We start from the raw sequence: 22,347 nt of genomic DNA on the forward strand, positions 1-22,347 counted from the left end.
TAAGAGTTACCTGAAAGGCAAAATACAAGTGCTGACATTATGGAAAGTGGAATTAGAACTCTAAAAATTGCTGTATGAAAATGTTTGATTTGAAAGTTGCTTAAAAATGTCAAGTCAGTTAAGATTTCAGATTCAGTTAGCACCAAGCTTCAGAAAGATAGGTGATTCCAGAGCTCAGTTCTAACAATATTCCGGAAGAGTAAAGTTAGGCATAAAGATAATTTAGAAGGGTCTTGGTTAGCTTTGACTGTCTGGTTCCTGTGTTGTACTCTACCAAAACTTGTGCCTCTATTAGAATAAACATTTTCTGGGGTAAGACCTAAAAGTTGGGTGAGATTCCATCTTCATCTCCACAGGTTTTGGAGATAACATTAAGTTGAGTACCTGTTGTTCTGCTATAGTGAATTAGGAAATTGTATTGATGTATCTCAAAACTTAATGAGAGAATAACTGGTACTATTATATATATATATATCTAACTATTCTGTGTTTTTAAAATTACTCTTGAAGATATATCCCTTTTAAAATTAGAGGGTAGTTATTTAAACATCAGCTAATATGCAGAAGCATAAACTTTTAAAAATATGTTATGATAAACTTCTCAGTTTTAAAGTTTTAAACTCTTGTCAGTTAAGTTTGTTTTACTTATCCAGTCTTTTATCTTTTATTCCAGCCTCAGTCACCAACACAAAAAACACATGCCACTTCTTTTAACTTGGGAAGGTTTTTTAATTCATTTTTAAAAATACTATACCACCAGGTTGCCTATGGGGCTTTGTGTTATACATTCATTGCAAAAATGTTGAGGCCCATGGGTGAAAAGTGTTGGTAGATATTTGGATGTAGATTCTTTCATGACTGCAAGTCGTAAGGTTTTCATGTGACCTAGTGTTCACATATGATCTTTGAATGTTTTCCAGAGTATCTCTCTGTTCTTGAAAGTCAATAGGAATTATGCATTTGAAAGTCAATAGGAATTAACCAAAGAAAGTCACCAGTAAACTAGGTTCAACAAAAATGCAAGTTTCTTAACAACTAACATTTTTTGAGGACTAATATGTGTCAGGTTCTCTAATGCTTTGCATGTATAAACTTTTACTTAATCTTTTTAAACTTGAAGTACTTGAATTCTTTCCTCATTTACAGATGAGGAAACGAAGGCTCTGAGAGCCTACCTGACTTACTTAAGGTTGCATAGCTAATAAGTCAAGAAGCAACATTTATGAAATTCTAACCACTTTGCTGAAAAGTCTCTATATCCAATAGACTAGCCAATGCCAAGATACACAGAATAGCTTACACTTTATTTTATTTCAGTTTATTATCAATTATAGCACATTTCAGTTTTCAGACATGACTTTATTTGCTATATTAAAATCTGAAATGAAAAAGATTTTTTTTTTCTTGTACCATTCTCTGGATTCAGTTTCGTCATCATTAAATTATCTTTTCAGATTCATACTTAAAGGCTTCATTACTACAGTCCTTATATTTATTTTTTCCCATTTATAAATGTATACTTTTTCTTCTTGCCAAATAGTCAATCAAAAAATTATTATTTGAACTTGCATTACCATTTAAAAAGTATCAGCAAATTTGCATTTCACCGTGATTTAAAGTAGCGCTGTCCAGTCAAACTTTCTGTGATAATGGAAGTGTTCTCTACCTGTGCTGTTCACTTAGTTACTAGCCACATGTCTAGTGAGCACTGGAAATGTGACTAGTACCACTGAGAAACTGTATCTTCAACTTACACTTGGGTAATTAGTGTTTGGTATATTGGACAACACAGGTTTAGAACATAGCTGTTTTTGCATTTAATAAAAATGCCAACCCATCTTTCTGTCATCTTGGTTATTTGTGGATCCTTACAAGTGTGTGTAGATGAAAGGATTGTTGGATTTAACTTTTCTCATTTAAGAATTAACCAGTTTCTTTAGCATTTCCTCAGAATAAGCATTTATAAACTTAGTGAACAAATTATTATAGTTCAATAATTTGTGTATAATTTATTAACTACAAAGTTAAATTCTTTCTGGGGCTGTACTAGAATTAAAATTTTGTGGTTTTTAATAATCTCAGTGATATTCTCTTATTGGAAAAATTTTTATAGATTTAAATGTTGATGAACAACAAATTTAGTGATTTCTTATATCTTATTATGTCTTTGCACCTTTCAGTTATCAAAGGAAAATTAGTAGCAGATATTTGTTCCAATTCAGTAGAATGCAGAAGTACTTGAGAAGTCTTTCTTGGGTGTAAGACAAGTAAAGTCAAACAATCAGTTATGCAGTTTTGATGATAAATACATATGATCTCATCTAGTTCCATGATTCTGTGATTCTGTTGGTACGGATTGTCTACTGTATCAAATTATCTCATGTTCAGGAACCATTTTTCCTATTCTCCTCCCCAGTGTCCTTCACTTAGGCTGTAGACAGATTGTTGCTTTTTCATTGCCAGCAGCAGGATAATTAGAGACATGAAAGCCAGCTTAGAAAAGTAAGCCATGGCTGAGTGACAGAAGCAGCATGTGAGAAGGTCCTAGGTAAGCCAGGATAGCTATTAAGATCCTGTCAGATAATTAATAGTTGACCATAATTCATTGTGACATTCCATTAAATTAATTTTTAAAAATGAGTACAATTTATGAAATTGTATATCTAGGTGATAAATGTCTGTATACATGGGTGATCAAATTTCCTCAGATTAATCAATCTTAAATTTTTAATGAAAAACATTGTGTTAAATATAAAAATGTCAAATTTATGAAAGGTAAATATACTTAGGTCAGTATATTATTTTGAGTAATCTTACTTGTAAATGTATTCCTTCAAGAATGTTCTGTATAGTTCTTTTTTCATTGCTTCATTCCTTTATTCATACACATAATTGAGCTCCTAAAATGTGACAGACTCTACACAAGATTATAGGAATAAAGATTGAATAGGACACAGTACCTGCTCAGGGTGCCCATATTCCAGAAGGGGAAGAGAGACATATCAACAAATATATGAAACCTGTCATGAATCCTTTCATTAAAGTTCAGTGGGAGAACCAAGGGAAAGAATGGTCGTTTCCACTGGGATGGGGAGGATAAAGTTCAAAAAGGACTTCAAAGAGAAGTTGAGCCTTGAGTTGAGCATTGAAAATTATAAATGTTCATCAGATGGATTATAGGAGGAAGGGTGCTATGAGTAGGCAGAACATTGTTAAGTGAAGATGCCGAGGAGTGAAACCATGTAGCATATTCAGAATAAGGAAGTTACCCATTATGACTAAATGGTGGAATGTGGGGTTGGTGATAGGAAGAGGGGGACATTGGCCGGGCGCGGTGGCTCAAGCCTGTAATCCCAGCACTTTGGGAGGCTGAGGCGGGTGGATCACGAGGTCAAGAGATCGAGACTATCCTGGTCAACATGGTGAAACCCCGTCTCTACTAAAAATACAAAAAATTAGCTGGGCATGGTGGCGTGTGCCTGTAATCCCAGCTACTCAGGAGGCTGAGACAGGAGAATTGCCTGAACCCAGGAGGTGGAGGTTGCGGTGAGCCGAGATCACGCCATTGCACTCCAGCCTGGGTAACATGAGTGAAACTCCGTCTCAAAAAAAAAAAAAAAGGAAGGGGGGACATTGTATAATGATAGATGAGACTGAAGAACTGGGCAGAGAGCCACATAGTGGAGAGAATTTGAATTTCATCTTTTAGACACGAAGGATATATTGTACGCTTGGAAATAAGAGAGAAACATGATACAATTTGGGCTTAAAAGAGGTTACTTTGGTGGTGATGTAAAGATAAATCATCAGGGAGCAAGTGTAGTAGAGGCAAGATCAATTATAAGACTCATATGATAATTTGGATGAGGGATTTTGAGGCTCTGAACCAAGGTAGTAGAGGTAGGGATGGAGAAAAGGATCTGAAATGGGAGAAATTTGAAAAATTGAGCAGAATGTATTTTAGTGATGGCATGTGTGAAATGAGGAAAAGGAGGATTGGGGATAACACATTAAGTTTTTAGCTTCAATGTTTTGGTAGATGGGTTGTAACACCAGTAATAGAGTGAGAAAATGAATACAGAGGGCAGGATTATATTGGGGAGAGGGGTGGGGACATACTGAACTTGGGATACCCATGGCATTTCTGATAAATGATAGCTTATTGGTTATCACACATGTGGATTGTCTTTTATCTCCCAGCCTTGGGGGAAAATGACCTCAGCTGGTCAAGGGACCTTTTCCACGTTTTATCTTCATTTTACTCCTCTTTTCTAAGACAACTGTTTGGAAACTATAGAAACTAAACATCTGGCATAACTTACATAAATTAAGAATTTTATATACTGAAAGTTCCACCTTTTTGTTTGGAAAAGAGGAAAGCCAAAGTACTGAAAAGAACAATGTAACTTTTAAAGAAACAAAATAACTTAAAATAATAAAATATTTCTTTTATAATTTAGGTGTGTGTCCTCTAAGGTATTGAGTTTTGTAGTTATGCAGGGTAATGGAAAGAACATGTAAAATATAGTACCAACATCTATTATGTACTAAGTAAATGTCAGTTTTATTCCCCTAGAGTCCTTTAAAATAGATATTTAAAAGTTCAGGTGTAATTTAGTAGTAAAATCATAAACTGAGAGTAAGAAAAATCTAAATCCTTTTTTTCTAATACGTTCTAATACCTCACTTTGGATAAATGTTTTAATATCTCCAAGTGATGGTATAAAATTGAGAGGGATGAATTAGATAATGACACTGTGATCTCTTCTTCCAGCTTTATAATCCAATGCTCCTGTTATATTTATTAAGAGAAAAAAAATCCACTTAGGAAGCAGCAAGATTTGGGAATAAATCATAATGTTCGCAAAATGTGTGGGCAGAGAAGTGGCAAATGATCCTCAATTGAGCAAATAAATATATGGTAATATATTTAGGGAAAACTTTTGATCTGCAATTTAAGAATGATAGTCTCCGACAAGAGTGTCCTTGACAGGCAGGGAGGGCTGGGCTGTGCATCCCTCTGCTTGCTCTGGAAGGAGATGGCTCAGCAACTTTTGAGGAGGTTTCTGGCCTCGGATGTCTCCAGGAAGCCCTCTCAGGGTTGGTGGCAACCCGTCCCTTCTGAAACCCTGCAGACCCCACAGTCCTGCTGGCCTGACTGTTAACACCCAACCCAGCCCGGACAATATACACCATCAGGATCTCCTCAACGACCTTTAATATCCAGGATGGACCTGACTTTCAAGACGAAGTGGTCAATAGTGAGACACCAGCGGTTTTGGATTTCCACGCACAGTGGTGTGGACCCTGCAAGATCTTGGGGCCGAGGTTAGAGAAAATGGTGGCCAAGCAGCATAGGAAAGTGGTGATGGCCAACGTAGACGTTGATGACCACACATATCTTGATATTGAGTCTGAGGTGTTGGTGGTGTCCACTGGGTTGGCCATGAAGAATGGAGACATGGTGGACAAGTTTGTGAGCATCAGGGATGAGGATCAGCTGGAGACCTTCCTGAAAAAGCTGATTGGCTGACAAGCAGGGACGAGTTCTGGTTCTCTTCCCTGAGTGGGACCCCAATAGAACTTAGCCCTTCCATGTGGGCCCTTCCTGCTGCCTCCCACATGCCTTTTGTCCCCTCCCTCCAGGGCCTGTGGCAGTTGTCCCAGGATGCGTGGAGAGACCGGGCCAGCCAACAGCGCTCCTGGTCAGGCAGTCACACTTTGGTCCTCATCTCTGGTCCTTCCAGTCTGAAGCCTCATGCATGGCTTGTCTGCCACCTGCAATTCTCTTTCCTGCTGCTGTTTTGTGAAAAGAAAAAGAAAGAAAAAAGCCCAAATTAGTGAGAGTAATATATAATTTTATCATTTTTGTAGGTCTATAATGAAGTTAGTCATCCCTTCCACCTCCTACTGTGAAGAGCAGACCCTGGGTACCACCCTGAAATCCCCTGTAGTCACCCATCCCCACCCTCCAAAGAGCCCCCTACCACCTAGCCTCCCAGGCAGGGGGGCAGAAAATGAGTGATGGGCCGAAGAGCCCTGGAGAGCCTTGACTCTGGAAGGCTCCAGGCACCTCCTTCGCCCATTGGTCCTCTGAGCAGAGAGCTTAACTGAACAAATAAGACCAATAAAGCAAGGGTCTGCACCTAAAAAGACAAATTTATGAATCACTGTACTGATGTTTGAAGATATTTTCATGTTGTACTACAGGTAAAGGAACCATCAAAATGTTTACCATCAGGGTAGAGTGTTAGAAATAAAACATGAAACATTCTACCCTTACGTGAAACCATTAGTGTGCTAGTGTGCCATGTGTAGTTGTGGTGTTTTATGTATAGCAGCACCAGAGAAAGTTTAGATCAGGGGCAGCTAATAGGAGTAAGAGCATGGGAGGTCTACATTGTGTGTGAATAAACTATATATTTATATAGTTTGTTTAATCTAGAAAAATTAGGGTTACATGACTAAAGTGTATAAAATCAAGAAACAGGAGAACTCATGGACTATTCCTCCAAACTTATAAAAGCTAGTTAGTTGTAGAATAAGTAAAATGAATTATAGTAAAATCTTGATATAAACTGGGCTTAGACACTAAAGGTGTGTAACTGATTAGTCATTTATGTTTAAAGGTGAAACACATGCATTTACAAATTTAGGTAGTATTTTTAGCAATTTAAAAAGCTAGAAAATTTTAATGCTTTTTTTTCTCTTAATTATTTTTATTTTTATTTATTTATTTTGAAACAGAATTTTACTGTGTTGCCCAGGCTGGACTCAAACTCCTGGGCTCAGGCAATCTTCCTGAGTAGCTGGGACTGCAGGTGTGTACCACTGAGGCTTGTTTTTTTACTGTTTTTATAGGTTTTATAATCTCTGCAGTGCAGAGATTATAAAAGTGCAGCCCTCAGCTCTTTTCAAAAGAATCATCAGTATTCATAAGATAGGTCTTTTTTTTGATAATACTAAGCAAATAGTATTATGCAAATACATTGTTTCCCCTGATAGGATGATATAGCTTAAATTGCTTTTGGTGGATTTCTTTATTTTAACCTGGTATAATTATTCATTTGGTTTATTTTTGTTTCCTAACCAATGAAATAGGGAGTAAAGAGTTATCTTCCTGTAGCTCATAGTCTGGTAAAAGATTTAGACAAGTAAAAGCACAATTATGAGAAGGTCATAGGAAGTGGATTATAGGACGTGTTTTCTTGTAATGTGAATTAGATTCAGTAATGCTGTGTATCTATGCAGAATATTTTCCGAATCAAATTTGGGATTCTTATAAGAGAGAAATGCACTAGTTGAATTGATACACTAGCATAATTGAAATTAGTTGTGCCTTAGAAAATCCAATGTAGATGCCTTATCTTTTATGTGGCCTGGTGTAACAAGGTATGAAGTCCCAGGCTCTGTGGCCATAGTTTAATGTTATATTTACTGTTGTCTTCTATTCATATGTTAACTTTTCAGAGACATCTGAAACTTGTTTTGTTGTAAGACAACTGTGGAATCTAAACCTTGTGACAAACCTGTTTTCTTGATCTGGACTTTGTCCTTAGAAAATTGAAGAGACTGTCTTGTTATCTTATTAGAGTCCTATTTAATAAAATAAATATTCCATTTCTGTACTGTATTCTTCTTAGGTAGATGACCATATAGTATCAGCCGGCCATTGTTGTATGTGAGCCACAAACTTGAGAGAACATGTTGGTACAGGTAATTTGAACCTTACCTGGGACTGTCAACTAGAGCAACTACACATGACCTCTACATGTGGTTTGAGCCTCATAACATGGTGACTAAGTTCCAAGAAGGAGGGAAAGAGCCAGGTAGAAGTTGTATCACCTTTTATGACCTAGCCTCCAAAGTCAAGCAGCATCACTTCAGCTGCATTCCGTTCATTGAGTCACTTAAATGAGTGTATCAAGGGAAGGTAAATTAGATTTTTCCCTTTGATGTAAGGAGTTAGAAAAATTTGGGGACCACATTTCACATCTTTTTCTGCAAAGCCAGTCCCTCCACTATTACTTTGTATCCCAGCCCCTCCTGTTTTCCATGGAGTCTTATGTATTCTTGTCTTTTATATCTATAATAATATGTCTTCTCGTTTATTTAAAAAATGTATACCTCTTTCCCCTTCACTTTCAGTTTTCTCTTTGACCCTACTTTCTCTTTCCCTTTCTCATCTCTCATGTACTAAAGTGAAATGGCCTAAGATTTACAGTATATGTGGTCAAATCAGTTGACTTTGGTGGCCAGGCAGGTAACTTTAATGTGTCCTAGGTAAAACCTGAGACGAGAAGAAAGACAAAAGAGAAAAGTGTTCTTTTTCTGTTCTTGCTATGTTATAGTTACTTACAATCAAGATACAGAAAACTTAAATTTAATGTAGCTCAGCTTTTAGAATACAATTTGGTTGAATGTTGTGATCTGCAAATTAATGTTTAAGTATTAACATGAAGTTATATGAGGTATGTAACCGCATAAAAAAGGTCAAACTGGGTTACATGCACAACCTGGCTTAAAATATAAGAACCTATTCTCTAAATACCTTTAGAATCTTTGACTTAACAATTTTTTGGTTCTTTATGATTTGATTTAACTTTCTTGTTTTTTGGTTTTTGCTGTCCTTTTGAGACAGGGCCTCACTCTGTTGCCCAGGCTGGAATGCAGTGGTGCAATCACTCCCTGCAACTTCTGCCTCTTGGGCTCAGATGATCCTCCCACCTCACCCTCCTGAGTAGCTGGGACTATAGGCATGTGCTGCCATGCCTAGCTAATTTTTGTCTTTTTAGGAGAGATGGGGTTTTGCCATGTTGGCCGAGTTGGTCTTGAACTCCTGGGTTCCAGCGATCCACCCACCTCAGGCTTCCAGAGTGCTGGGATTACAGGCATAAGCCACCACAACCTTCTTGTTCTATTACTCACACAGGTTTAGCATGAGAAGCAAACACGTTAATGACTTCTTATCTTTAATCTTTATTGTACTCAAAGACATCAGTGACTCAAAAATCTTCAAATGTTTTTTCCCAGTGATTTCTGTGACAATAACAAACAATGGAAGCTGTAACTTTTTGGGTTTCTGTTGATTGGTTTTTGTTTTGATTTACTTTATAATATTCTGTGCAGTAGAATTACGAAACTATGTTACAGTAGTACTATTTTCAAGTAAAATTTAATTAAAGTATAACATACATTTCAAAAGTATTCAAATCCTAATTTATAGGTTGATGAATTTTATAAAGTTAACACCTGTGTGAATTATCACCCATACCAAGAAATAGAATATTATTGAAACCCCTGAAACTTCCCTCCTACCTCTACCCGATTATTACTAGACTTAAAATGTGGCATACTGCATCATGTTTTCCTTTGTGACTGCCTTCTTTCACTCATGTATTTGTGACACTTATGCATGTTTTTGTCATAGCAGTGGTTTATTAATTTTCACAGATATATATCACTGTATAAAAATATAGCAAAACCTATCTTTTCTATGATTGATGTAAATTTGGGTTGTTTCCAGTTTGGGCCTCTTACGAATAATGCTTTGAACTCACTTGTACATGATTTTTGGTAAATACATGTATGTTTTGATGAATACATATTTGATGAATGTATTATATATATACTGATATGCATACATGCGTATATACATGGATGTGTGTCTTTGTGTGTGCATGAGAGAGAATGATAATTGAATTAATTACTGGATTTCTAGGTCACAGATCATGTGGTTCTGGTAAATACCGCCAAGTAAATTTTCAGATTGGTTGAACCTATTTCTAACCAGCAGTGCGTAGGGTTTTAGTCACTCCACATCTTTTCCAAACTTGATGTTTTTCATATATCTAGTTATACCTATCCTGGTGAACATATCCTGGTTATAATTTGTACATCCCTGATGACCGATAGTGTTGATTACTTTTTCATGTCTGTATTGGTCATTTGGATATTGTCTTTTTATATAATTTTTTTCAGGTAGTTCCCCATCCCTTTTTTGGGGTGTTCTGTTGTCTTTTTCAAAAAAATTGATTTGTAGAGTTATTTAACATGGGTACAGGATTTTGTTCCCCAGAGATATGTACTACAAATGTCTTCTTCCATTTCATAGCTTGCCGTTTCACTTTCTTAACAATGTCTCCTTCATACTATTTAATATTTTCAAATTTAAAAATAATTTACAAATAATTTCCTTTATGATTTTTGTTTTATTTGTCCTTCTTTGGTCTTCTTTAAGAAGTTCTCACTACCCTAGAGTTACAGATATTTTCCTATATTAGGTTTAGAAGCTTTGTTTTACCTTTCATATTTAGAACTACAGTCTATCTGGAGTCAAGTGTGTGCATCTCTGTCTCTCTCTCTCTCTCCGTCTCTGTGTTTGTGTGTGTGCATGTGTGTGTATGTATATGTGTCATGAGGTAGGACTCATTTTTTAATATCAGTATTTGACATATCATCATTTTAAAAGGAAAAAGAAATCGTCCCTTTCCCAAAGCATTGTAATGACATTTTTGTTATCAAAGGCTGAATATATTTGGTTTACTTCTTTTCTGTTCCATGGGTATTGTCTGTTTTAGTGTCAGTACAAAGCTGCATGAGCTCATGTAACTTTATAATAGAAGTCATCATAGTCAGTAGTATAAATCCTAAAGCTTCATCCTTCACAATAATTTTAAATATTCTTTCTTTTTGAATTTCCTTTAAGAATTTTAAGTCAGCTTGTCAATTTCCACATACATAGTTATATACACTAACCTTGTAGGAATCCTAATTAAGATTGCATTGAATCTAATTAGTAGTTTGAGAAGTAGTTTGAATCTAATTAGTAGTTTGAGAAGAATTTTTCTCTCTATGATATTGAATTTTTAAGTCCATGAAAAGTATCTCTCCATTTATTTAGATCTTCTTTCACTTCTTTTAGTAATTATTTGTAATATTCTGTAACTTCTTTTAGTCATGCTTTGTAATATGCTGTTTAAATTTTAAATATAATTTTAAAATTACATTTATTTTAGTTTTACATGCTTTTTTATGTTACTATAAAGGTTATCCATGTCAAAGTTTTATCTTCTAATTTTTCATTGTGAGTATATAAGCATTGAGTTAGAAATTTTATGCCGACCTATCTAGTCATCTTGCTAATTTTATTAACTGTAAATTATTTATAAACACATTTAGATTTTATATATACTATTTGATATATATATCAAATCACTTTTTTGCTTAATTCTGACAGTGTAATTTTTTGCCTTTTAGTCCTTATATGTTTTTTCTTGTCTTATTGCACTGATGAGGACTTGCAGTACAGTAATACATAGAAATCATGATAACAGCCACCCTTGTCATCCTCCTGGTTTCACTGAAAAGCTTTCAATATTTTGGAACCAGGCAGAAAAATTGTAAGATACCTGTTATCTGTTTAAGGAAGGTTTCTTCTATTCCTGGTTTGCTAATTATTTTTCCTTTGAGAATGGGGATTTAATTTTATCAAATATTATTTCTGCATCTATGAGTTTTGAATGTTAAATTAATATTGCATACCTGGAATAAACCCAGTCTGGTTGCAATGTATTATCCTTTTCATATCCTTTTTTTTTTTTAATGTAATAGTGAATTCTGTTTGCTAAAATATCTCAATATGCTTTCTCTTTATCATTATTCCATTGTTTTTTCTTTGAATGGCTACATTGGTTCGTTTTCAGATATTTGGGGTTTTCAGCTTAGTTTCACTGTGTTCAAAGAACATGTTTGGAAAGATTTCAGTTCTTTGAAGTTTGTTGAGACTTGCTTTATGGCTCACCATATAGCCATATGCAGTAGTCACTTATAAATATTCCAGTGACTTTTGAAGAGACTGTCTATTCTGCTTTTGTTGCCTACATCTACTTTCTCTCTCTCTCTTTCTTTCTCTCTCACACACACACAGACAAGTTTAATTCACACTGAATTCAAGTTATTCTGTATCATGTTACATTTCTGTAGAGAGGACTTATTTTACTTCTGGTATGATTCAGTGTTATTCTTACTAATTACAGTCATGTACTGCATAACAACATTTCAGTCAAAAGTGAATATACCATCATGGTTCCAAAACTTATACTACTTTATTTTTAATATACTTTTTATATGCTTAGATACACAAATACCATTGTATGATAACTGCCTACAGAATTCAGTACAGCAACATGCTGTATAGGTTTGTAGCCTAGGAGCAATAGGCTATCCATAGTGCCTAGGTACTTAGTAACTGTCTAGATTTGTGTAAGCATACTCTATGATGTTCTTACAATGATGAAATCACCTAACGATACACTTCTCAGAATATATCCCTGGCATTAAGTGACACATGACTGTATTTAACACCCCATTATGCGTTATTATTGTTCAGGGCCATCAATATTTATATTTATCCTATAATTTGCTCTTTTTTTTTTTCACTTATTCTTTCATGCATTCTCTGGTCAAAGTTAATTGTGCCGTAAGTAAACCTTATGTAAAGGTGTCCTAGTGATGAATTATGTCAGTTTTTATTTATCTGGATTTTTGTTTTGTTTACTTTTTAGGAAATAATTTATAAGTATAGAATTTTAGGTTGAGAATTATTTTCTTTCAACACTCTAAAGATGTTTCATCATGTTGTTTTCCATTGTTTTGTTGAGAAATCAGCTGTTAGTCTCAGTGTGTTGCTTTTCGAAGGTAGTATATCCTTTTTTTCTTTGGTTACTTTGAGATTTTCTCTTTGCCTTGGTTTTCAGCAGTTTCACAATATGCCTAGGTGATTTGAAACACTTTGTGTTTGCAACTTTTTAGAACCGTGGCTCAACATATTTCATTCATTTAAGACAATTTTCAACTAGCATATCTTAATGTATTGCCTCTATCCCATCTTTTCTTTCCTTTTCTTCTGGGATAAAAATTGCATGTATATGTCAAATTTCTGATATATAATTTCAATTATTATATTTTTAATCTATAAAAATTATTTTTAATCTCTAGAATAAAAAATTCAGTTGATTTTTCAGTTTATACTTACAAAATTTTCTACTTATTAATTTTCTTGTACAAATTAATCATAGCAACATTAAAGTTCTATTGTCTGAATTTATAATTTTTATTACCACTGTGTTTTTCTATGGTATGTTTTTTCTCTTATTTTTGGTTATTTGGTCTTGTCTTTTGGCATGCTTGGAAATCTTTAATGGAATGTTGGCAGTGGAGAATGCAAACTATTTTGTATCATGTTGTATTTCTTTAGAGAGGACTTATTTTGGCTGATAAGAGTTGGGTCAGATTGTGTTAATCCAGTCAACAATTGAGATGAATTGTCTATTTCCTATTTATCCTTACTCCTGTCGATGGAGCCTTTCAGCGGTTTTGACTGAAAGTCTGGCAATGTTTATTAGGGCCCTACTCCATGCTAGCCCGGAACTTCAATTTTTGTTTCCTCACTGTGAGACTACTGAAATATTTGCTTACTTTTCTAATCTCCTAAAAAGGTACTTCTTGGTATCTGTTCTTCAGTGTCATGCCTTAGGATCTTAGACATCTGAATGCTTCAAGAAGAAAAAGAGCTGCTGGGCAGGTACGTTTAAGTCTGCTGCAGCAGAACTCATAAACCCACCCTTTTTTTTCCCCAGGTGCTCTGTCCCAGGGAATTAGGGCCTTATTAAATGAGTTTCTGTTGTGCTGCTGGCTTTTTTCAGGTCTGCCCTGCCCAGCAAGGAGGCAGCCTAGTCACTGTCTGCCTGCAGAAGCTTTGCTGAGCTGCTATGGGCTCCGCCCAGCTGCCATGTGAACTTCCCTGCAGTCCTGTTTATATGGGCATAGTTAAGTGCCTCAGCAATGGCAGCCCACCTCTGTAATGGCAGACTCGCTCTGTAATGGTGGGCTGCCTCTGTAATAGTGGGCTGCCTCAGCAAGGCGGACTACCTCCGTAGTGGTGGAGTGCCTCGGCAATGGCGGGCGCCCCTCCCCCACAGAGCTGGACCGTCCTGGGTTCAGCTGTGCTTGCCGTGGAACTCTCAATCCAGAGTGTTTCAGATTGCTGTTTTTTTGTGGAGGTGGGACCAGCCAAGCCTGATCACCTGGCTCCCTGCCTTAGAGCCTTTTTTTTTTTTTTTTTTTAGTTGAAAGGTGGACTGTCTCCCAGATATTCCAGTTGCCTGTTGAAAAGGCACCGGGATCTGTGTGATTTCCTGTGCTGCGATCCACTGTGCTGGCTGAAACAACCACGCTGAGATTTGTGGCCCTTTTTTGCCCGGGAGTCTCCTGGCCTGGCTCCCTGTTTCAGTCCCCTTTTCTATCAGTTGAATGGGTGACTCTGTCTTCCCGGAGCTTCAATCACCAGCTAAAACAGTGCCCGGACCCGTGTATTTTGTATGGAGAACCACCGTGCCAGCCGAAACAGCGTGCTGGTGACCGTGGGGCTCCTCCACCTGGGACTCTCCTGGTCTGTGGGCAATAAAAATCTATCTGGAAATGCGGCATCCACCCTCCATGCTTTCACTGGGAGCTGCAATCCTAAGCTGCTCCTAATCGGCCATCTTGGATCCGCCCCAGAAATAATTTTTACCAGCTCCCTGGGCATCCCTTAGTCTAGTCAAGTTGTTGCATAAAATTAACCACCATAGTGGGTGTGTATTAGGCTCTAATTATGCTTTTAATTTTTGTTTCCCTGATGATTACTCATGTTGAACAACTTTTTATGTGCTTATTGGGTTATTCAGATAACCTTTTTTAGATATAATGCCTAATTAAGTCTTTTGCCTATTTTTCTACTGAGAAAATAGGAGTTATTATTTTGCAGAAATGTTATACATACACATAGTTTATGAATATAAATAAAAATATTTTATCCAACCCTATGAGTTGTATTTTATTCTCTTAATTATATATTTTGATGAGCACAGTTTTTAGTCTCAATATACTGAGGATACTAACTTTTTTCCTTTTGCTTAGACCATTTGTTTCCTTTTTAACAAATCTTTGCCTACTCCAAGTTCATGAAGTTTATTTTTTTCTTCTAAAAGATGTATTATCTTTGTCACATTTAGGTCTGCTTGCATGTCTCAGAGGTGTAGAAAGCAATACTATCAGTTGTGAGGAATAATTATGGGAAAAGTACTTGAGGTTTGCTAAAGAAGAGAAGGTATAGAATTCATCTTGAAGAATGGGAGATTGGATGGACTAGGGAAGTACAATATGATTGCCAGAAACCAGTAACTATACACTTGAGGTTTCTGGTTATAAACTTCGAATCATGAAAAGTCAGAGTAGTTTGTTTTTCTCCAGCCTTACTCAGGTGCACAAGTACAGGCACAGAGTAGATGTAGAGATTTCACCAGGGTTGTGGTTTTTCCAAGCAAGTATAGACAAAATGAGAGAGGGGCAAGTGGCTGAAAATGTATGCAGGAAGTGATTTTAATGTCTGGCTTTGGAATTGGTACTTTTTAAGGAGGAAATAAGATAATATTGGAGTATCAAGGATCCTGAAAAGGTTTGGAGATCCTAGTAAGATTTAAAGATTGTTGAAGTTGATATATTAAAAGGGAGTGACCTAAAAAGATAGAACATGGTTTTCAGAGGGAAAGGGTAGAATGAAATGGGCTAAGGATATGATCTTTGGAGTCAATGACTAAGATAGGGTAGGGTGGGAATGTATATATTAAGTGAATTTAGATATTGTATTAGAAAGCTTAGAGGATATACTTATTCAATGAGTATATACTACAAATAGTCCAATTTTATTTGTAGTGTTAAGTATAGTAAGAAATATAGGTACAATGCCTGTTTAAATATTCTACAAAATATTTTAGCAAGTACTTTTTAAAAATTTAATTTTTAACTTAATGTATTTTTCAGATAGAAGGATAATATATTCTGTGCATTTTAATGGAATGAGATTTTAATTAATGTATAGTCAAAGACAGTAGTATCATGTTTATATATTTTCTAGAATAACATTTCAGTTTAAATGTGTATGTATTTTTTAATTTAATATATTCATACTTGAGTAGTTAAATGAAGATGTATCCTTATTTCTGTGGAAATATAGCTTTTATTAATAGCGAATATAAATGTGTCTACTTGAGAAAGTCATTGGATTGTGCCCCCGCCCTTTTTTTTAATTAAATGGATATCCTTTGAGAATTTAGGAGCTTGCTACTTAGGGGATCAGAGGTTACTTACCTGGGCACTTAAATTATTAACCTGGTATATGGATCACATTGACATTCAGAAAGTAAAAAAATATTCTCAAAGAAGCAATAATAGACATTAGAGAGTATTTCATAATTCACACAGTTACTTTCAGATTTTTCTCTTTTGCAAGATAGAAATAGTTTCTAATTGTGAGGTTTAGATATCCTATGTAATGTGTTACTCTTGGTACCCCGAAGATGCTCAATAAATAGTAGCTATTGTTTTTAAGGGGAATTCTTAAGCATGGTCTATATAAATTAGGCTCGTTTTTAACAAGTTATTTGTATTATCAGTCTGTGGACAACTAGAAACAACAAATTAACCCACTGGGAGTAATTTTATATTAGATTTTAGGGAACTTTGTGTTTGTCCATTTTTACACTGCTATAAAAATATGAGACTGGATAATTAATAAAAGAAAGAGATTTAATTGACTCACAGTTCTGCATGGCCAGGGAGACCTCAGGAAACTTACGGTCATGTTGGAAGGGAAAGCAGGCATGTTCTTCACAAGGTGGCAGGAGAGATTGTGAGCACATGAAGGAAGAACTGTCAAATACCTATCAGATCCCATCAGATCAAAAACCATGAGATCCGGTGAAAACTCACTCAGTGCTAGGATAACAGCATAGGGGAAATCTCTTCCATGATCCAATCACCTCCCACCAGGTCCCTCCCTCAACATGTAGGTATATGGGGATTACAGACACCTAAGACAAGATTTAAGTGGGGATACAGCCAAACCATGTCAAATATATTTATATTCATATCCTCAGGATCATTAAGAATAAAAAGATATAAAAGTGGAAGGAGATATTTTAGAAAGTTATTTAGCAAAACTTTAATAATTACAAAATGTGGCTTATATTTCACATTTGTTTCTCACAATAACTATATGTAGTAAGAATACTGAGACTTAGAGAAAATAAGATCACACACTTAAATAGCAAAATTTGGAATGATACAAACTCCATCAGTCTGATTCTAGGCCCTCTGCTCATAAGCACCACATTGTATCATTTCCCTTACACAGTGATGAAACTTTTTTTTAAAAAAATTATGCACTTGAAACTCATCAAATCTGAAGGACCTTAGAAGATCTATCTACCTACCTATCATGTTTTTAGAATATTACATAGCTTTTCCTGTATGGCAGGCACTGTTGTCAGTGCTATAGCAACTCATTTAATCTTTACAACTCTTTGAAGTAGGAACCATTATTCTTATTCTATACAAGAGGAAATTGAGGCATAGATTAAGTAACTTGTCCAAAGCCACACAGTTAGAAAGTAGGCAAGCTAGGACTTGAACCTAAGCAGTCTGACTCTAGAGTGTTCTTAACTACCATGCCATATTGACTACCTTTCTAAAAATTTGTAAAGTTTTTACTTCATTTAGTTTTCTCCTTCATTATCATCTTTTCAGTGATAAGAAACTCATTACGCTAAGGCTGTGTACAGCCAGAGTTACATCAGAGAAACAGAACCAGTAGGATATATCTGAAGAGATACATTGCAAGAAATTGACTTATTGATTGTGGTGGCTGGCTAGGTAATCTGCAATTAAGGGCAAGATGGACCTCTCAGTCATAGGTTGAAGCTGTGCTTTACAGTCTCTTTCTTCTTCCGGGAAGCTTCAGTTTTGCTCTTAAGGCTTTCAACTGATTGAATCAGACCCATCCAAATTATCTGATAATCTTTACTTGAAGTGGACTTTAATCACATCTACAAAATACCTTCACAGCAACACCTAGATCAGTGTTGAATAACTAACGACTATACGCTAGACAAGTTGACACATAAAAATGTCCTGTAGGCAATTTTTTCCCTTAAGCTCTGACAGACTGGGGGATTGGTAGTTCATTTTCCAAAGTCAGAAATGGAACTTTCTACTTTCTTTTTAACTTTTGTTTATTTATTACTCATTCTTGTCACCTCCTCACCTCCCATTATCACAGCCAAAAAAGATTTTAGGTGTTTTGCAATAGAAGGCACATATAATCTTTAAAGCAAAATTGTAAAAACAAGAGCCTCGAAATCAAAGGCAAGAAGGTGGTTGAACCAGTAAACCTATGTTGAAGCTAGTTACTGTATTTGAGCATAAAATTTAGCACTTTTTACATGGTGAGAGTATGGTATAAAGCCACTTTCCCAGTGCCAAATTGTAACAGCAATTTAATCTATCTAAATACAGGAGCAGTGATTTATATAATAAATGAGATAACTGTTATTTAATAAAGATTTAGAGAACTCTCTCTACATTCCTATGTTCACGAAGGAGGGTCTCAAAGCTGCCTGCAGTTATATTTTTGTGGAAATTATTTATTAATATTTCTTGACTTAAAAATTCTCTTAACAAAATAACTACCTTCTAAAAAATACTGTAAGACCCTTTGCTATGACCTCAGATAATTTAAAGTGATGCCTCATAGGTCTTTAATTGGACTGAAAGGCTTATAAGAATATTGTTTATATGGCTCACATAACTCAATTAAACAGTTGGGGTTTTTAGAAATCTTAAGGACTTGTCCCATAGCAGTCTTATGTGAGGCCCAAGGTAGAGAAGGTCCTCTCCAAAGGAAATGTGGATGTGGCTAATGTCTATCGGAATTTATTAAAATTTGATATATGAGGAGCTCACAGAGTTTTAAAAGAAATTGTATGAACGTTGATTGAAAGGGTCAGAGATAATTCATAATGAAAAAAAGTGTTCAGGCCTTTAACCTCCTATGGAAAGGAAGCAAGCCAAAAAGCTACTGAGCTCTACACATAGACCATTTCATGTGGAGGAATGACTCAGAGAAGGCAGTCAAGAAGCCAGAGTGTACAGCTAAGAGGCAAGGAGAAACACTGTCAGGACTAATCAAGCAATTAGTGACATGTGCCCAACTGGACTTTAGAATTGCTATTGATGAGGGAGTGTTACATACCTCTTATTTTCCCTCTTTTTGAGTGGGAGTATCCATTGCAATTTCTAATGCTGTCTCACCATTGTATATTGGATGTGTATTGGCCAGATAACTAGCTTGTCTCTTTAAGTCACAGGTCTTCAGATTAAGAGAAACTAAGTATGAGAAGTTGCAATCAGGAAACTGGATTTGAGGGGCCTCATCTATACCTGCTTTTGATTTCAGTTACATCCTGGACGTTAGGATGAGGCTTCTGGGGGTCTTGGAAGGAGTTGAGTATATTTTGAAAATGGAGGAGTAGTCTGTGACAAAGTAAAGATGGCTGCAAATTCTTAACTACCCTTTTCATCTAGAAGCATAGCTAATTTCTTCATTCCATTGAATCTGGGCTATGCTTTTCATTGCTTTAACCAGTATAATATGGTGGATGTGATGCTAGATTGGTTACAGGGTTGAACCTCTATCTTCTTGGAAGCCAATTACTATGCAAGAAGTCTGACTATTCTGAGACCACCATGCCGTTTGAAGCCCAGCTAGCCACTTGGAGAGAGAAAAAGAGGGATGGGTTGTGGGGCTGGGGGTAGAGATTGGTAACACTGGATAAGGTAAATATTTCATGGAGCTTTTAGTCAGTGCAGGCTTCAGCTGAAGATAGATGAGAGAGTGACTCAGCCAACAGTGTGAAGTGAGCCAGCAGAACTATGACTTCACTTGGGCTGTTCCAGCTTCTCGTAGCTGTTGAGCCACCCAGCTTAGACCCCAGACAATGTGGTATAGAGATGAACAATTCCTACTGTGTGTTGCCCAAAATTCTTGACCCAGAAAATTTTGAGTAGAATGTGGTGGTTGTTTTAACACTAAGTTTGTTACATAACAGACAACTGAAACACAAATGGGAGAACTTAAAGATAGAAAAATTTTATCACCTATCCAGCCTCACAGAGCTAGTAAGAACTAGTGCTTTCCCCTTCCCTTTTATTTTTAGTTGACACATAATAATTGTACATATTTATGGGAATACAGAGTAATATTTTAATACATATATAATACGCAATGATCAAATAAGGGTAATTAGCATATCCTTACCATAAACATTTATCATTTCTTTGTGTTAGGAACATTCAAATACTCTCTTGTAGCTGAAAATGTGCAGTAAATTATTGTAAATTTTAGTCACCATACAGTGCTATAGAACACTAGACCTTACTTTTCCTATCTAGCTGTAATTTTTTTAAATCAGTTAACCTCTCTCTAATCTCTAATAACCCACAATTATCTAATTCTCTCCTCCTAACTCTTAATAACCACAATTCTCCTGTCTACTTGTATGAGCTCAAGTTTTAAAAGCTCCCTCATATGCGTGAGAATATATGGTATTTATCTTTCTGTACCTGACTTATTTCACTTAACATAACGTCCTCTAGGCTCATCCATGTTGCCACAAATCACAGGATTTCATTCTTTGTTATGTCTAAATAGTATGTCTATAAAATAGTCATTGTTTATGGATACCACACTTGCCATTAATCTGTTGATGTACATTTAGGTTGATTCCATATCTTGATTATTGTGAATAGTGCTGTAATAAACATGGAGTGCAGATATCTCTTCAATATACTGATTTCCTTCCCTTTGCATTAATACCCAGCATTGGGATTGCTGGATTTTATGTGCTATCTTTAGTTTTTTGAGGAAGCTTCTGTATTGTGCCATAATGGTTGTACTAATTTACATTCCCACCAAAAGCATATGAGAATTCCCTTTCTCTGTATCCTCACCAGAATTTATTATTACTTTTTCTCTTCTTGAATAGTCATTCAAATTGCGGCAATATGATATTGTGGTTTTGATTTGGATTTCCCTCATGATTAGTGATGTTGAGTATTTTTTCATATACCCCTTGGCCATTTGTATGTAGAACCAATGCTTTTAATCACATGTCAAACTGCCTGTGTCCCAGTCCTTTCCGGAGGGCCCTATGGAACTTTTCCCATTGTAAACAAATTTATTTGTATGTACAGCTTTTCCATGGAATGGAGGTTTATTCTACTAGTTGGGCAGTTGGGGTCAGCATATCTTTTTGACTTAATTCTGTAGTAATGTTATCTGAGATACAGCTGGGAACCATTCTTTAGTTTAAAAATCTCAAGCAGGAGTCTCCTTGGAGTGTTCTCTTAAAAAAAAAAAAAGTGATTCCCTTAAAAGACAGCAGAGTACAGCTGACTGAAAATTTCTTAAGTGAAATCAGGATAGTCTGTATAAATACTAAAAGGTAAGTAAACAACATAGTCCTCATGAGACAGTAAAGTTTTTTTTCAACTGTCCCTCTGACTGCACGAACTGAAAGTCTTCTTTCTTGACTTTAGAACAGAATACTACTGTGGTCACTTCTCCCTTCTGGATGTTTTTTTCTGGACCATCCAATTCATTTCCACCCCCTTACTATGCAAAGAAACTTTCCTCTTTCATGTAACGTCAATCTGACATCAAGGCATCATGACTTGCTTTTAACAACAGAGTGAACATGTCAAACTCTTTTTCTCAACAAAATAATTTTTGGAAAAAAATATTAAGAAGGTGAAAATTTCCATTCAACATTACATACATGTAAGAAAAGAAGAAGAAAAATCTCTACCAGAATCCTAGCATTTACAGATAACCACTGTTAGCATTTATTTATTTATTTATTTTTTGAGGCAGGATCACCCTCTGTCACCTAGTCTGGAGTGCAGTGGCGTGATCACTGCAACCTTCACCTCCTGGGTTCAAGTGATTCTCTTGGCTCAGCCTCTTGAGTAGTTGGAATCACAAGTGCATGCCACCACAGCCTAGCTAATTTTTGTCATTTTTGGTAGAGACAGGATTTTGAACTCTTGACTTCAGGTGATTCACCTGCCTTGGCCTCCCAAAGTGCTGGGATTACAGGCCTGAGCCACCACACCTGGTGTGTTAGAAGTTTTTGAATACTGTTGGTTTTCTGTATGCACAGATTCAAACATTCGAGGATTCAACCAGCCATGAATCAAAAATATTGAAACAACAAAACAATAAAAATAATAAAACAATAAAAAGTAGTAGAAATAAAAACAATACAATAACTATTTACATTACAGTGTAATAGGTACTATAAGTAATCTAGAGATTATTTAAAGTATACAGGAAGATGTGCATAGGTTATATACAAATACTCTGCCACTTAATATAAGGGACTTGAGCATCCATTGGTTTTGATATCC

The 22,347-nt window shown here is 35.8% G+C and overlaps 1 protein-coding gene and 1 pseudogene across 2 annotated transcripts in view; both read left to right on the forward strand.

The window, feature by feature from the left end:
* Positions 1-22,347, forward strand: part of PRKACB (protein kinase cAMP-activated catalytic subunit beta) — a 148,214-nt gene that overhangs the window by 3,054 nt on the left and 122,813 nt on the right. The gene's annotated exons all lie outside the window — the stretch shown is intronic.
* Positions 4,577-6,665, forward strand: LOC108283459 (annotated as a pseudogene).

This window comes from Cebus imitator, unplaced genomic scaffold, assembly GCF_001604975.1.
Source record: "Cebus imitator isolate Cc_AM_T3 unplaced genomic scaffold, Cebus_imitator-1.0 Scaffold261, whole genome shotgun sequence".
Classification (NCBI taxonomy): Eukaryota; Metazoa; Chordata; class Mammalia; order Primates; family Cebidae; genus Cebus; species Cebus imitator.